The sequence below is a fragment of the Physella acuta genome, unplaced genomic scaffold (genome assembly GCF_028476545.2).
Source record: "Physella acuta isolate Inbredline_101_S28 unplaced genomic scaffold, ASM2847654v3 ptg001889l, whole genome shotgun sequence".
Taxonomy (NCBI): Eukaryota; Metazoa; Mollusca; class Gastropoda; family Physidae; genus Physella; species Physella acuta.
Genome location: NW_026733394.1, coordinates 116,638 through 127,018, shown reverse-complemented (window position 1 = coordinate 127,018; position 10,381 = coordinate 116,638).

The window sequence follows — 10,381 nt, the reverse complement described above, 5'->3', positions numbered from 1 at the left end:
AAAAGTCACAAATATATATTTGCATGATATTTGTTAATACTTTTATGTATTAAATATTTAGAGAGTGCAAATTAACTTAGGATTAATTAAATGTAATGTAATGTGTGTAGGCTGTATACGCATAGGAATTTTTATAATTCATCTAAAAATATTTATTATGAAGTATGTATGTGAGCGGGTGAATGGATTATTTTGTATTATTTTATTTGTTGCGAATCTGTGAGTGCCTGGTGGTCCAATGGGGAGCGGCCACGGAGTCCCCTTCCGGCCGAGCGGTCAGTATAAACTGACCGCTAGGAGTGATTTTCTCCCTTTTTTTTGACCCGCGGCGAGATGTAGGTCGGGTCAGGTTTCTGCGTGGCGCACCGCACGCGTGGAGGTATTTGTTTTTTTTATACTTTTATCTTTATGTGATTTGTATGAATGCGACTGTCGATGTTTCTCGTTTTCTTTCATTTTCGTCTAAAACGAGATAGTGAGCATCGGCATGTCTGGTATGCACGTGGTGTGTTATTTTGAATTAAAATGTATTTTTAATGTTTTCTAAACCCGTGGCGTGTGTTTCGGACCACGTGGTTTAGGCCAGTGTGTTTAGGAGTGTTTCCTAAACTAGTGTGAATGCGTGTGTGCATTTACTTGATTGTTTTATGATGTGTTGTTATTGACTAGAATTGGCTTAGTCAATAGTCATTTGTTTTAGACAGTAATGAGATTAGGATATTTTAGTTGCCTCGAGTTAATAGGTTGTTTAAAATTAATGTGTGTGCTGTTTCGTGCAACGTCATGTTGACTATCGCTTGCTTTGTGTCTGCCTTCATTGGGGCCTTAGCGGAGTGTGTTAACTTTAATGTTATCAATATGGATATTGTTTATGTAGACCAATGGCTTCGGGCTGCTCCTTGTGTAGGAAAGATTGGTTCTACAATGAATTTGTTTACACGTTATTTTTAAGTTGCTAGTTCTTCTTTAGACAGTGGTTAGTTGTTTTTGAGAATTGCTTTTAGAATTGTATAGTAAGGATTAGTTTTACTCGAGGCTTTAGCTAGATAGTAGTAGTAGGTAGCATTTTGAACTTGTGTATATATTTATGTATATATCTGCCATTACCATGCATTTTTCTTATGTTTTCCTTTTCTTTTTCTCTTCCCCCCCCCCCCCCTTCCAGTGAGGTTGCTTGGGCAACTTGGCTGGGTGTTTTGCTATATATGAATTGTTTTGTTTGGTGTAAAAAGTTTGTTGTGTACGTATTGTGTTCTACGTAATGTATTGTACGTAGTGGTTTTACGAAGTGTTTTGTTTGGTGTGGACTTTTGGATGTCGAGAATGGATGAAGGGAGGTTTCTGTGTGTCAGGGCCTGGACCATCCTAGACATCATAAGTCGGCGCAACACCAGCAAATGGTCAAACGTAATGTTTTGTTTGATGTAAAAAGTTTGTTTCGTTTGGTTCTGTTTTGTGTCAGTTTTATCTATTCTTTTTTATAACTTTTGGTTCCATGCAATAAATTTTATTAACTGTAAAGGTTTTTGTTTTATTTTAGTAGCTTATTATTTAGACTAAGGTTAAGGTTATTAACCAGTCTGGGTTTAGCCGGGCTTGCACTGACCGGACAGTAGTAGTAGATAAGCCTAGGGAAGGGTAGGGTAGATTTTAAGGTATCCCCCCCCCCCTAGCAGGGCTTACAAATTGGTAGCACGAGTGGGGTCAGTGCTTTAGTCTAGTTAAATTTTTGTTTTTCTAGGGCTAGTGTAGCTTAGATAAATTTTTTTGTTTTTGATAGGCCCTTTATGGAACCATATGTGTTTAGTTTTTGTTTAGTGTAGGAATTGTTTGTTGTTTAAACACCCAGTCAGGTTGACGGAGAGACGTGCCTCGACGAGCCTTCAGTGTGCGTGGCTGGACAAGGCACGGTGTGTGGCACTGGACCTGGCGTGTGATGAAGATGGCGGCCTCGTGTGGTCTAGACTGGACAACACACACGGGCGTGGCGCGGATCTGGTGTGTACGGCAGACCGGTGAACAACGAGAGGCCTATGACGTCAATCCCTTGACCCACAAAGAGGGCTACTGGACACCCGCCCCACAGGTGTGTCGAAGCGGAGGCACGATCATTGGGGGCGGGTAACAGTCGGAGAGCCAGTGGGGCAAGGCGGTTGCGTCACCACCTGGCCCAACCAAGCGGACGCTCGCCACCAACGAGAGGCCAATGACGTGAATTCCTTGACCCACAAAGAGGGCTACTGGACACCCGCCCCACAGGTGTGTCGAAGCGGAGGCACGATCGTTGGGGGCGGGTAACAGTCGGAGAGCCAGTGGGTCAAGGCGGTTGCATCATCTCTGGACCAAACAAGCGGACGTTTTACCGGTGTTCTTACGCTGAGGCCAGAACCAGAACACGGTGTGTTGTGTAGTGGACCCAGGTGGACGGGATGGACAGGCAATGTGTGCCATTAGTAGCGGGCGGGTCTAGCCTGACCCTCCCCCCTCGCCCTTCCGGATGAACGACCGACAGGACTAGTAGCGCGAATCAGCCCTCAGTGAAGGGAACACTATCTTGGTGCCTTGAGTTTTTTTAGGGAGCACAGACGCAAGATTAATGTTAATGGAAATTGTTTTTTTCTTGCCTTCAATGAGATGGGTGCATGTTTTATTTTAAGATTGTTTTATGCATTTTTTTGTCTTACAGGGACTGTAAGATTTTTAAAAGGGGTGAATGTGAGCGGGTGAATGGATTATTTTGTATTATTTTATTTGTTGCGAATCTGTGAGTGCCTGGTGGTCCAATGGGGAGCGGCCACGGAGTCCCCTTCCGGCCGAGCGGTCAGTATAAACTGACCGCTAGGAGTGATTTTCTCCCTTTTTTTTGACCCGCGGCGAGATGTAGGTCGGGTCAGGTTTCTGCGTGGCGCACCGCACGCGTGGAGGTATTTGTTTTTTTATACTTTTATCTTTATGTGATTTGTATGAATGCGACTGTCGATGTTTCTCGTTTTCTTTCATTTTCGTCTAAAACGAGATAGTGAGCATCGGCATGTCTGGTATGCACGTGGTGTGTTATTTTGAATTAAAATGTATTTTTAATGTTTTCTAAACCCGTGGCGTGTGTTTCGGACCACGTGGTTTAGGCCAGTGTGTTTAGGAGTGTTTCCTAAACTAGTGTGAATGCGTGTGTGCATTTACTTGATTGTTTTATGATGTGTTGTTATTGACTAGAATTGGCTTAGTCAATAGTCATTTGTTTTAGACAGTAATGAGATTAGGATATTTTAGTTGCCTCGAGTTAATAGGTTGTTTAAAATTAATGTGTGTGCTGTTTCGTGCAACGTCATGTTGACTATCGCTTGCTTTGTGTCTGCCTTCATTGGGGCCTTAGCGGAGTGTGTTAACTTTAATGTTATCAATATGGATATTGTTTATGTAGACCAATGGCTTCGGGCTGCTCCTTGTGTAGGAAAGATTGGTTCTACAATGAATTTGTTTACACGTTATTTTTAAGTTGCTAGTTCTTCTTTAGACAGTGGTTAGTTGTTTTTGAGAATTGCTTTTAGAATTGTATAGTAAGGATTAGTTTTACTCGAGGCTTTAGCTAGATAGTAGTAGTAGGTAGCATTTTGAACTTGTGTATATATTTATGTATATATCTGCCATTACCATGCATTTTTCTTATGTTTTCCTTTTCTTTTTCTCTTCCCCCCCCCCCCCCCCCCCTTCCAGTGAGGTTGCTTGGGCAACTTGGCTGGGTGTTTTGCTATATATGAATTGTTTTGTTTGGTGTAAAAAGTTTGTTGTGTACGTATTGTGTTCTACGTAATGTATTGTACGTAGTGGTTTTACGAAGTGTTTTGTTTGGTGTGGACTTTTGGATGTCGAGAATGGATGAAGGGAGGTTTCTGTGTGTCAGGGCCTGGACCATCCTAGACATCATAAGTCGGCGCAACACCAGCAAATGGTCAAACGTAATGTTTTGTTTGATGTAAAAAGTTTGTTTCGTTTGGTTCTGTTTTGTGTCAGTTTTATCTATTCTTTTTTATAACTTTTGGTTCCATGCAATAAATTTTATTAACTGTAAAGGTTTTTGTTTTATTTTAGTAGCTTATTATTTAGACTAAGGTTAAGGTTATTAACCAGTCTGGGTTTAGCCGGGCTTGCACTGACCGGACAGTAGTAGTAGATAAGCCTAGGGAAGGGTAGGGTAGATTTTAAGGTATCCCCCCCCCCCCTAGCAGGGCTTACAAATTGGTAGCACGAGTGGGGTCAGTGCTTTAGTCTAGTTAAATTTTTGTTTTTCTAGGGCTAGTGTAGCTTAGATAAATTTTTTTGTTTTTGATAGGCCCTTTATGGAACCATATGTGTTTAGTTTTTGTTTAGTGTAGGAATTGTTTGTTGTTTAAACACCCAGTCAGGTTGACGGAGAGACGTGCCTCGACGAGCCTTCAGTGTGCGTGGCTGGACAAGGCACGGTGTGTGGCACTGGACCTGGCGTGTGATGAAGATGGCGGCCTCGTGTGGTCTAGACTGGACAACACACACGGGCGTGGCGCGGATCTGGTGTGTACGGCAGACCGGTGAACAACGAGAGGCCTATGACGTCAATCCCTTGACCCACAAAGAGGGCTACTGGACACCCGCCCCACAGGTGTGTCGAAGCGGAGGCACGATCATTGGGGGCGGGTAACAGTCGGAGAGCCAGTGGGGCAAGGCGGTTGCGTCACCACCTGGCCCAACCAAGCGGACGCTCGCCACCAACGAGAGGCCAATGACGTGAATTCCTTGACCCACAAAGAGGGCTACTGGACACCCGCCCCACAGGTGTGTCGAAGCGGAGGCACGATCGTTGGGGGCGGGTAACAGTCGGAGAGCCAGTGGGTCAAGGCGGTTGCATCATCTCTGGACCAAACAAGCGGACGTTTTACCGGTGTTCTTACGCTGAGGCCAGAACCAGAACACGGTGTGTTGTGTAGTGGACCCAGGTGGACGGGATGGACAGGCAATGTGTGCCATTAGTAGCGGGCGGGTCTAGCCTGACCCTCCCCCCTCGCCCTTCCGGATGAACGACCGACAGGACTAGTAGCGCGAATCAGCCCTCAGTGAAGGGAACACTATCTTGGTGCCTTGAGTTTTTTTAGGGAGCACAGACGCAAGATTAATGTTAATGGAAATTGTTTTTTTCTTGCCTTCAATGAGATGGGTGCATGTTTTATTTTAAGATTGTTTTATGCATTTTTTTGTCTTACAGGGACTGTAAGATTTTTAAAAGGGGTGAATGTGAGCGGGTGAATGGATTATTTTGTATTATTTTATTTGTTGCGAATCTGTGAGTGCCTGGTGGTCCAATGGGGAGCGGCCACGGAGTCCCCTTCCGGCCGAGCGGTCAGTATAAACTGACCGCTAGGAGTGATTTTCTCCCTTTTTTTTGACCCGCGGCGAGATGTAGGTCGGGTCAGGTTTCTGCGTGGCGCACCGCACGCGTGGAGGTATTTGTTTTTTTATACTTTTATCTTTATGTGATTTGTATGAATGCGACTGTCGATGTTTCTCGTTTTCTTTCATTTTCGTCTAAAACGAGATAGTGAGCATCGGCATGTCTGGTATGCACGTGGTGTGTTATTTTGAATTAAAATGTATTTTTAATGTTTTCTAAACCCGTGGCGTGTGTTTCGGACCACGTGGTTTAGGCCAGTGTGTTTAGGAGTGTTTCCTAAACTAGTGTGAATGCGTGTGTGCATTTACTTGATTGTTTTATGATGTGTTGTTATTGACTAGAATTGGCTTAGTCAATAGTCATTTGTTTTAGACAGTAATGAGATTAGGATATTTTAGTTGCCTCGAGTTAATAGGTTGTTTAAAATTAATGTGTGTGCTGTTTCGTGCAACGTCATGTTGACTATCGCTTGCTTTGTGTCTGCCTTCATTGGGGCCTTAGCGGAGTGTGTTAACTTTAATGTTATCAATATGGATATTGTTTATGTAGACCAATGGCTTCGGGCTGCTCCTTGTGTAGGAAAGATTGGTTCTACAATGAATTTGTTTACACGTTATTTTTAAGTTGCTAGTTCTTCTTTAGACAGTGGTTAGTTGTTTTTGAGAATTGCTTTTAGAATTGTATAGTAAGGATTAGTTTTACTCGAGGCTTTAGCTAGATAGTAGTAGTAGGTAGCATTTTGAACTTGTGTATATATTTATGTATATATCTGCCATTACCATGCATTTTTCTTATGTTTTCCTTTTCTTTTTCTCTCCCCCCCCCCTTCCAGTGAGGTTGCTTGGGCAACTTGGCTGGGTGTTTTGCTATATATGAATTGTTTTGTTTGGTGTAAAAAGTTTGTTGTGTACGTATTGTGTTCTACGTAATGTATTGTACGTAGTGGTTTTACGAAGTGTTTTGTTTGGTGTGGACTTTTGGATGTCGAGAATGGATGAAGGGAGGTTTCTGTGTGTCAGGGCCTGGACCATCCTAGACATCATAAGTCGGCGCAACACCAGCAAATGGTCAAACGTAATGTTTTGTTTGATGTAAAAAGTTTGTTTCGTTTGGTTCTGTTTTGTGTCAGTTTTATCTATTCTTTTTTATAACTTTTGGTTCCATGCAATAAATTTTATTAACTGTAAAGGTTTTTGTTTTATTTTAGTAGCTTATTATTTAGACTAAGGTTAAGGTTATTAACCAGTCTGGGTTTAGCCGGGCTTGCACTGACCGGACAGTAGTAGTAGATAAGCCTAGGGAAGGGTAGGGTAGATTTTAAGGTATCCCCCCCCCCCTAGCAGGGCTTACATGTAGATTGTAATTATGTTAAACTTAAGATTAGTAGTATTTAATAGAATGCTCCAAAGTCCACGGTGTTCATCGTGTTTTTTTTTTAAATACCAATATTAAATTACCGTGAAATGGTAAGTTCATCTGACTTGCTGCCCTCAACTCATGGCAACAATAGTTATGTTTAGTTCAACCACCTTTACTGCCCACATTTATCACGCTCATTACATAACAAAACTTAGGATCAAAACAGAAAGCCGACAAGGTTCAAAGGCAGTCATTGACGCGTAACGTCAACAACACAAAAATGTTCGGACAATGCCTACTGAGGAGAGGCCGAGCAGAGAATAGCCTACGGCAAAATTTGCCTAAATTTCTTTTATAATTAACTTTTCTACCGCGTATTTAACTAAATACGTAACAAGTTGAGATTGTTGTGTAAATTATCTTAGAGTATTTTTACTTACAATTGTTATAAATCATAATGCTTTTAACGTCTATAAATAATGTATGCTATAAAAAAAATACAACCCACAACAATAAACATACAAAATTTTACAATTCTTAACAAATTAATAAAAATATTTCTAAAAAGATTTTTGTGACTTTTTTTCTGTGACTTTATTTCTGTGACTTTTTTTCCGATAAAATTTTTCCACTGTGACTTTTTTTCTGTGACTTTTTTTCCTAGCAAAAACTGTGACTTTTTTTCTGTGTTTTTTTTTCCTGTGACTTTTTTTCCGTTTACCTCTCTTACATCAAGCCTACAAGCTTGAATGCAAGAAAAATACAATTTCCATTAACATTAATCTTGCTCCTGTGCTCCCTAAAAAACTCAAGGCACCAAGATAGTGTTCCCTTTACTGAGGGCTGATCCGCGCTACTATCTTTTTTATAGTCCTGTCGGTCGTTCATCCGGAAGGACAAGGGGGGAGGGTCAGGCTAGACCCGCCCGCTACTAATGGCACACATTGCCTGTCCATCCCGTCCACTACACAACACACCGTGTTCTGGTCTTGCGTCACCGTAGGCACACCGGTGGAGCGTCCGCTTGGTTGGTCCGGAGATGACGCAACCGCCTTTCACCACTGGCTCTCCGACTGTTACCCGCCCCCAACGATCGTGCCTCCGCTTCGACACACCTGTGGGGCGGGTGTCCAGTAGCCCTCTTTGTGGGTCAAGGAATTTACGTCATAGGCCTTCCGTTGGTAGGAAGCGTCCGCTTGGTTGGGCCAGGTGGTGACGCAACCGCCTTGCCCCACTGGCTCTCCGACTGTTACCCGCCCCCAACGATCGTGTCTCCGCTTCGACACACCTGTGGGGCGGGTGTCCAGTAGCCCTCTTTGTGGGTCAAGGAATTTACGTCATAGGCCTTCCGTTGGTAGGAAGCGTCCGCTTGGTTGGTCCGGAGATGACGCAACCGCCTTTCACCACTGGCTCTCCGACTGTTACCCGCCCCCAACGATCGTGCCTCCGCTTCGACACACCTGTGGGGCGGGTGTCCAGTAGCCCTCTTTGTGGGTCAAGGAATTTACGTCATAGGCCTTCCGTTGGTAGGAAGCGTCCGCTTGGTTGGGCCAGGTGGTGACGCAACCGCCTTGCCCCACTGGCTCTCCGACTGTTACCCGCCCCCAACGATCGTGTCTCCGCTTCGACACACCTGTGGGGCGGGTGTCCAGTAGCCCTCTTTGCGGGTCAAGGAATTTACGTCATAGGCCTTCCGTTGGTAGGAAGCGTCCGCTTGGTTGGGCCAGGTGGTGACGCAACCGCCTTGCCCCACTGGCTCTCCGACTGTTACCCGCCCCCAACGATCGTGTCTCCGCTTCGACACACCTGTGGGGCGGGTGTCCAGTAGCCCTCTTTGTGGGTCAAGGAATTGACGTCACAGGCCTCTCGTTGTTCACCGGTCTGCCGTACACACCAGATCCGCGCCACGCCCGTGTGTGTTGTCCAGTCTAGACCACACGAGGCCGCCATCTTCATCACACGCCAGGTCCAGTGCCACACACCGTGCCTTGTCCAGCCACGCACACTGAAGGCTCGTCGAGGCACGTCTCTCCGCCAACCTGACTGGGTGTTTAAACAACAAGCAATTCCTACACTAAACATAAACTAAACACTACGTAAAACCACTACGTACAATACGTTACGTACAATACATAACGTAGAAACAATACGTACACAACAAACTTTTTACACCAAACAAAACAATTCATATATAACAAAACAATTCATATATAACAAAACACCCAGCCAAGTCGCACAAGCAACCTCACTCCACGCGTGAGGTGCGCCACGCAGAAACCTGACCCGACCTACATCTCGCCGCGGGTCAAAAAAAAAGGAAGAAATCACTCCGAGCGGTCAATTTATACTGACCGCTTCGAGCGGAAGGGGGACCCCGTGCTGTTCCCCATTGGACCACCATGCACTCCCAGATTCGCAACAAATAAAATAATACAAAAAAATCCATTCACCCGCTCACACATACAACACTATTCACTAGCTCCTCCCATACAACACTATTCACTAGCTCCTCCCATACCACACTATTCACTAGCTCCTCCAATAAACTCTCTCCACTAGCCCCTCCCATACAACACTATTCACTAGCTCCTCCCATACAACATTCACTAACTCCTCCCATACAACATTCACTAACTCCTCCCATATTTTATTTACTCACACTTCCCTCCCCAGCTATATCTGTTAAAAGACTTCTTGTCTTTTATCCCCATACCCCTGTTTATGTTATAGACATGTTACTGACCATAATGAGACTTTTCTTTCCCTTTTTACACGACTCCATTTAGGAGCCTCTTTATTTTCCTCTTCAAGCGTCTGTGCCTTTTTAGGCCTCCATACCTACCTTTTTCCAAACAGCTCAAAGTTTATGTCTGCATTAAAAAAAAAACTGCCTCCATTTTTTTTCTGTTAATGTAACACAGGAGACATTTTGGTGTTCTTTTAGGTCAGTATGACCCGGGTAAATGAAATGCATTGACACATAGTTGTAGACAGCACAGATAAAAATGGAACTATAAACCTGCTATAATTTTAGCATGCCACTCCTCTCTGGTTCACCTTTACGATTAAGGTTCTCTTGAAGACCACACCAGAATAATTTTTTTTTTATATTGTTATGTTAACGTCAGGAAAAAAAAATAATAGCATGACGTCATGGTAAAGACAAAGGAAGAATGTGACATCGCGCTTAGAGGTTTAGAAATTGAATGTTAAAAGTAGACGATTGACGTCTCCAAAAAAAACAAACAAACATAAAAAATAACAACAACACAAAAGCAATTTAATGTGAGATTGCATAAAACTAGAATACGTGGTCACAATTTTTTAAAGTTGCCCGGGAATGCGTCAGTGAAAAGCAGAAGAGTTGACGAACACAACAATTGGAAATAGATATCTACACAAATAAAAATGCATTGGTGATAGATGTTGCCATTATGGGACTAATCGAAAACACACTTGGGCGAGGGCTATTATAAAACACAAATTATTGTATAGAGCAGTATGGTTCCTCTGGGCCTATTTATATTTGAGACTTTAGATCTATTTATACATAGGACCTGTAGATCTAGTTATACATAGCACCCTAGATCTATTTATACA